We start from the raw sequence: 7,781 nt of genomic DNA on the forward strand, positions 1-7,781 counted from the left end.
AAGTCTGTGGATATTTCAAGCTATAGGGGAATGGTTGGCTCACTTCTTTACTTAACAACTAGTAGGCCAGATATAATGTTTGCTACTTGTCTTTGTGCTACATTTCAGGCTGATCCTAGAGAATCTCCCTTAGTAGCTATTAAGAGAATTTTCAGATATCTCAAGGGAACACCAAAACTTGGCATTTGGTACCCTAGAGATTCTAGTTTTGATCTAACTGGTTATTCAGATGCAGATTATGCAGGTTGCAGAATAGACAGAAAAATTACAACATGAACCTGTCAATTTCTAGGGAACAAGCTTGTGTCCTGGTTCAGTAAAAAGCAAAATTCAGTTTCTACTTCTACAGCTAAAGCTGAATATATTGTTGTTGGTAGTTATTGTGCACAGATTTTATGGATGAAAAAACAATTGTTGGACTATAGTCTACAAGTGGATAGAATTCTCATCTTCTGTTATAACACAAGTGCAATTGCCATCACTGAAAATCCAGTGCAGCATTCAAGAACAAAGCACATAGACATCAAGTACTACTTAATAAGGGAACATGTGATGAATGGTATTGTGGAACTTTATTTTGTTCCAAGTAAAAAGTAGCTTGCAGACATATTTACCAAGACACTTGATGAATCCACATTTTCAAGGTCGGTAAGTGAGTTAGGTTTGCTTAATTATTCCTAAATCATTTCAGATATTTTTGCAAGTTGTAATGCAGCCAGAAATTTAATTGATTTTTCTGTTTTGGATGAAATTTTGGCTAAGTCAAAATTTACATCCCGACGGATGCTTATTATCCATCGAGTTTGATCATCCGTTGGAATATTAATTGTTAATAAAAATCAATTACTTTTCTGGAGTATTTTATAACTCGACGGATAACTGATTTATCCTCATTCGTCGAATTGTCTCAATCCTAACCGTTAAAACTCTAAACATTATCTATCGAGTATACTTACAGTTTGTAAGCATGACACGACGGATAAGTGACAGAGTTTACTCATTTCTTTTAATGGCTATTTTGGAAAATTTTTATTGGTCACTTTATTTTACTTTATTATTTTTGACAATTTATTTCTGAGATAGTATAAAAGCATAATTCTTTTTACTCTAATCTTTTATCATTCTCAAGATTCAATTGCTCTAACTTCTTTCTTCCTCAAAAGCAATCACTCACTCTGCAAATTTCAATCTCTAACAATAGTACCAGTCATCAAAATCATGTCTCAAACTGGGTACATCTACGAAAAAAACAACTTTACAGCTCTAGTGAACAAGGAGATTCAACAGTCTGGAAATTACCACAAAATGATGGATTTTGTGAAAGGCTGTAAACTCAACTATGCTATGCTGGAATCTCTCACTATCTACTGTGAGGTTTTGGAGGAGATATGGACAACTGCAGTGTACAACTCAACTGACAAGACCATCACTTTCACTCTTAAAGGTAAGCAGTTTTGCATTAATAGTGATATTGTCAAAGCATGCTTTAGAATTCCTGATAATACTGTTACTACTCCACACACAAACACTGATATAGTTAACATGCTAAATTCCATAGGCTATGCACTCACTACCTCTAAATTAAGTGAAATTAGAAGGTGGGGTATTAGGAAAGAATGGAGTTATCTGTGTGATGTGGTAACTAAAGTGTTTTCTGGTGAAATTAGTAACTTTGATTCTATTAACATATACATGCTTAATATGCTTTACATGCTAGTTACTGATAAGTATTTCAATTTCAGTGACTTGGTCTTGTTTGAGTTAGGCTTTAAGTTAGGAGAACTCAATAAGAGAGGTAAAAGTTTCTATTATGCTAGATTTTTCATGATGCTTGCTAACCATCTCATTGAGAATATTATGATTGAGAACCCAACCAACAAGCTGAATTGTTGGGTTCAAGAAAGAAGAATAATTACACATCTTAATAGAGCAAACCACCACAAAGAGGTGCCCCTCTTCTATTTTCCAGTAATGGAGGGACCTCAGGTAAGTGAGGTAATTTCTACTGTCTCCACTCTTCCAACCTCACACATTTCTTTGCCTTCAAATGTAGCAATGGCATATGTGTCAATGACCAAACAGATGCCTACCCAAGCTACTAAATCACAAACTTCAAAATCCAAATCTAAGAAAGCCCCATCTGGTTTCTTTCAAAAGAAACCAGTTACAAAATCCACTAAACAAAAAGAAGGGAGTGTGAAGGTGGGTGAGAAAGGTGAGGGACAGGGTGAAAATCAAAGAAACCCTAAGGATAAGGCAGGTGAGAAGAGAGTACCCAAACCTAGCCACACCACAGTTTCCCAACAAATTGTGGTTGTTAATAAGGAAATAAGCTCATTACTAGTTTCATCCTCCCAAAAGGATGTCACTATTAAAACAAGCTCCCAACCAGGAGCACAGGCCAAGAGGGGTAGGGACGCTAGCTCACCACAAACTTATGCTAGAAAGAAAAGATCAAAAACCCTTGGGGATGCATAGGGCACACACACAGTGCAAACTGGTGCTAAAGACCCAGTCACTGCACCATCTCAAAGTCAGATTGATGTGGCTCCAATAAATGTGGAGTCACAGCCAAAATCTCTCATAATTGAAGCACCTGATGCACCAAATTCTCCCACACACTCACTGGATGTTGACATGATAAATACATCACTTCCAAATTCTCCATCTTTAACTCTTTTGGAGAAGCTAAAAATCCAAGCAAGTGAGCATCATCTTTTAGATGATTTGTTGGCTCACTTGCCATTTCTTTTTGAGACTGTTGAAACTTATGTGCCTAAATTATCATCAATCTGCAGAGAATCTACAATATTCTCCACTCCAAACTCATTTATTTCTTCTATCCCGATTGATATTCATCATCCGTCGAGTAGTGATTGTATCTCGACGGATAAGCCTAACTAGCAGTCATCCGTCGGATAGCCAAACTACTATCCCGATGGATATTCCTCATCCGTCGGGTGTCTCTGCACAACTTAAAATTTCTTCAATTCTCATAAGTGCAGAAGACTTAGTAGTAATACAATCACTCTTAGAACTGAGGGAAGGGAGTGAATTGAGTGAGAGTCTGGGTTGCTCCCAGGAAAAAGGAGAGAAAAATAGTGAACTAATACAGTCCAATTCTTCAGGACTGGAAAAAGTACGTGAGAGGAGTCCCGCCTTAGATGGTGAAGGTGAGGGTGTGAGGGTGGGGAGCCAAGGGGAGCCCTTGATGCAAAAAGAGAGAGAAATTAAGAGAAATGCAGGTATAGGAGATATAAGGATGAACATCATTGCTAGTGAGTCAATGAATACCAATGATGTAGACATAGAGAAACTATCTCAGCAGAATCAAGCTGTTATAAGTTCCATCTCTTTGGATGCTGAGGCATTTACTCATCCTATTCCAGCATATCAATTTTTGGCTGGACATGGCAATGAAAATGCAGAAAGAATGCTGAACTTGGTGCACACCACCCAGTCAATGTAAAGAGCCAAGGATGCCATCACAGTTATGCCACCTAGAGCTGATGATGATGTTGACTATGGGACTGGGGAATCTGCTGATTTCTTTGGAGAAGATGGTAAAAATAAGGAGCTCATGAACATAGGGGGAGAAACAGGCACCAGCTCAAGATCTGGCATTCCTTCATGGGCATTCTCCAAGGACTGTGATCTTCAACATTTCAAGGTCACTCTCATTCATCAAATCCAGGAAATACATAATGCCATTCAATCTACCACAGATGCAGGAACCGGGCAGCTCTTATAGGCACATCTAAATTCTCTACAACTGCATCAAATCCAAGGCCTCCAACACAATCAGGATATCACTTCTATCAAAACAGAGATCAATCAAGTAAAGAAGGATATTTCTAACAGACTAGATGCCAAACTTCCAGAAGCCACAATGCTTGATATTAAAAGACAACTAAGGAAGAACACTGATCTTGCAACCAAGGTGGATTTCTTGGATAAAAGAATGACAGCTATGGAAGCCTCTCTAACATCTATACATCTAAATCAGGCACATCAAACGGACTTGTTTCAAAGGCTAGTGGCAGCACAAACCTCTTCCTCTACTCTACTTGCTGATAACAAAAGGGGGAGAAAGAAAGCTTTTTATTGTCCCAATCAGTCAAGAGGAATCAAGGAGTGAGGGGGAGCAGAAAGTACTAAACATCCAAGTCAGCAAAGTGATTGTGCCAGTAATTGCTTTCACAAAGCCACCACTCATGGACAGTATTGACATCATAAATCTGGCAGCAGCAAAGCTAAACACAGATGACAAACTGCTAAAGATTGATGTAGCAGCAGCTGAGAAAGAGTTGAAAGAAAAATGGAGAGAGATAGATGCAGAAATTCAACAAAAGTTTGGGCCAATTCAGAAGCCAGACAAAAAATTCATTCATCATTCTTAGGTCAAGAACATTTCTGTGAATGAAATGAGTATGAATTATCTGGAAAAAGGCCAAACATCTTGCATCAAATCTCCAAAAGCAGATTTCATCATGCAGCCTAAAAGAAACTATTCAAAGTTTTCAGACAAGAATCCTATAGATACTGTGTATGAGACACCTAGGCTAGGTCAATTGCCTTCTACAAAGATCCAGCTAACTCAGCACTCAAAAGAAGATTAGCCAAGATTTACAGAAATGGTAAGGAAATTTGTGTGGTGGCTGGACACCCCATGTTTGTGGAAGCTAAGAAGGAAGAGAAAGAAAGAATCAGGAAAGAAAAGAAACAAGCTGCTCTATATGCTAAAAAGCTTAAACAAAAGAAGAACCAAGTTGTAATCTTGGCCAAGCTTCAAGCTGTAAAAATCACAACAAAAAATCCTGCACAATCAACTGTAATTGCTGAACCTAAGGATCAGAAAGAGCAAGAAGAACCACAGCAGAAAAGGTAATTCAGATATAAGCTCCATTCCAAGAGAAAATTGGACTTTAATGATGAAGAAATGGAAGAAAATATTCCTAAAAAGTCCACAACTACAACTCAAACATCAAAACCCGCAGTGGCATTTGAAGCAATCAAGGTGGTGGATCCAACTAGGAATATTCATGGTGAACCCATAATTCCAAAGGATGAGCCAGTGGACTGGGATAGTTTGCCTATTCCTGAACTGAACTTTCATATCTTCAAGACAAAGAAGACAAAGATAAGAGCTAGCAAGAAAGTGAAACCAGTGATTCTCAAATCCAAGACCCTAGTCAAATCTAAATCCACAGTCAACAAACGAGATATGTTGTACATCTGTGACATCAAAGAGTTTGTTGACATTAACCTCTACTTAGATGAATTGGAAGAAGTTAGAGGAATTGATGCTCACAGACATCTCTCTGAAAGACTGGTATTCATATACAAGGGAGGAAAAGAGATCATATGGCCACTTCACAAGATCCTTTTAGAAAGCCAATCTGCTCAAATAAAGATCTACTCATCATTCAAAAAGAACTTTGGATATCATGTGACTGCTAGAAAATTAGTTCTAAAGAATATTGAGGAGTTGAGGAGTAATAGAGCCAAAGATGCACTTCCAAAAACTCTATCTATTCCCTTCACAGGAAAGAGAGTGCATTTGAGGCCTTATTGGTTGATGGAATTCATGGATGAAAAGGGAGTTAGAAGATTTTTCAGATTGGAGGACCAATTGAGTATCTCTAGCAATGAGACTCTATTGGAAATGCAAGGAATGTTAGATCTCTCAGAAGCTGATGAATTTGAATTCCATAGACAACTCCAAAACCAGATAGAAGAGAACAACAGGAGGCTTGGGAAGAAACTAGACAATCAAGGAAATAAACTTATCTGCACAGACTAGAGGAGCATCTTGATAATGATTGTGAGCTATTCTTTGTATACTTTGCATTGTTCAATTTTCAGTAATTTTTGCAGCACTTATCAGTTTTATTCTCTATTTTCAATCTGTATTCTTAGAAGTGTTTTATTATCGTCAAGTTTCTCTTAATTTATGGCTACAATTCCAGTAGACATAAATTGGGGGAGATTGTTAGGAATATGTTGTGAACTTGATGATAAATCATACAAAACACCTTAGTAGATTTAACTTAGTGAATATTGTAGCACTCGACGGATGATCAAATATAGTCCCGACGGATGTTTCAATATAGTCCCGACGGATGATGATTTGACATCCATCGAGTGAGTAGCTTATGTAATAATAAGTTTTGTAGCACATTTATTTAAACAACTTTGTGTAGATTCTGTAGTAGCATATGAGTCATGTTGACTACTAGTAGATATGCAGAATAGATTGATTAATTGTAAATATAAGATGTCTTGTAATTCTGCATAAGTGAAATGGATTCAAGTGTCAAATAGCTACCCGACGGATGATCAACAAAGCTACCTGACAGATGATCAACAAAGCTACCCGACGGATAATCAACAAAGATACCAGACGGATAACAAGCATGTACCCAACGGATGATCAATTCAAACATCTGTTGATAGTGACAATACAGTCACATGCATTGGGTGTTTTCAAAAGGAATGTGGCATCCTGTTTAGCAGGAAATTGAGAACAAAGAAGCACTACTGTAACGACCGAGGAATTACGCTTGTACTATATTATGATAATGATAAATTATGTGTATTATTATGTGATTAAATATGTTAAGTTGTTAAACCATAACTGCTATGTGTTATGTGTTGGCTGTTTTGATCCAAACGTGTTTTGGATATTTATTGAGCGTTTTATCGTCAGTTATATATTATATTAAAACCTGTACAACTCAAAATTATGTTTTAAAAGCCCGTATTTTAAACAAAATCATTGGCTCTATTTTATTAAAAATGCCCTATACCATATCGCTATTCTGAACCCCTAGACGTTTTACAAATTGACCTTTTTCGCGAAAAATGACTTTTCCGGACCCCTTCGGGTATCAAAAACCCCACAAAAATTACATTTTTATTTTTATATGATCATGAAATTATCATATATCATTTTTCTTTGTATTTTTGTAATTTTCACAATTTTTGGGAATTTTTAGTATTTATTTTGTATTTATTGGATATTTAAAAATTCAATATTAATACCCAAAAATTATAAAAAAATTGGGGCCAAATATTTTTATTAGGAGTGTAATTAGGCCCTTAATTTTACTTAGGGGTATTATTTTCATAAATATAAATACCTGATTTATTAGTAATTAAATCAGTTAATTATACAGAAAAATCAGAAAATAAAAAGAAAACGAAAAAAGGAATTAGGGTTAGGGTTTCTGTGAAGAACAGGGCAGGAGGATCAATCGCGATTTTGAAGGTGATTCCGACAACCAAATCGAGCGTGTAAGTAGTCAAATTGAAGCTGGTGATTCGTAGTTTCTGTTTATGTGATTATTTTTGTTGATTGTTGAGTTGATTTTAAATTCGTGTTTTCGGGTTTATTTCTTGAATTCGGGTTTGATTCTCTGTGTGTTGTTTGATGTTATTGTTGTTGGAGATGAGTAGATCGTTGTTGTGCGAGTCGAATGGTACCGGATTCGTGGTGTTTGGCTTTGGTTTCGTGCTCGTCGGAAAAACGGCGACGCCGCCGTCGTTCTTCATCTCCGGCTGTGTTCGACGAGGAAGGAGGACGGGGAAAGGCCAGGAAGCAGAAGGGGAGCATCGTTTTGTTGCTGTATGTCGAAAACGCAGAAGAAGCAAGTTGGAATCGAACGTTTCGTCTCGCCGGAAATTTCCGCCGGCGTCGGATTCTGGGATTGCAGGGTGGTGTTTGGGTCGGGGACGACCCGGTTGCAACCCGGTTTCGACCCGGGTTCAATCCTAAAAAC

The sequence above is a fragment of the Apium graveolens genome, chromosome 3 (genome assembly GCF_009905375.1).
Source record: "Apium graveolens cultivar Ventura chromosome 3, ASM990537v1, whole genome shotgun sequence".
In the NCBI taxonomy this organism is placed as follows: domain Eukaryota; kingdom Viridiplantae; phylum Streptophyta; class Magnoliopsida; order Apiales; family Apiaceae; genus Apium; species Apium graveolens.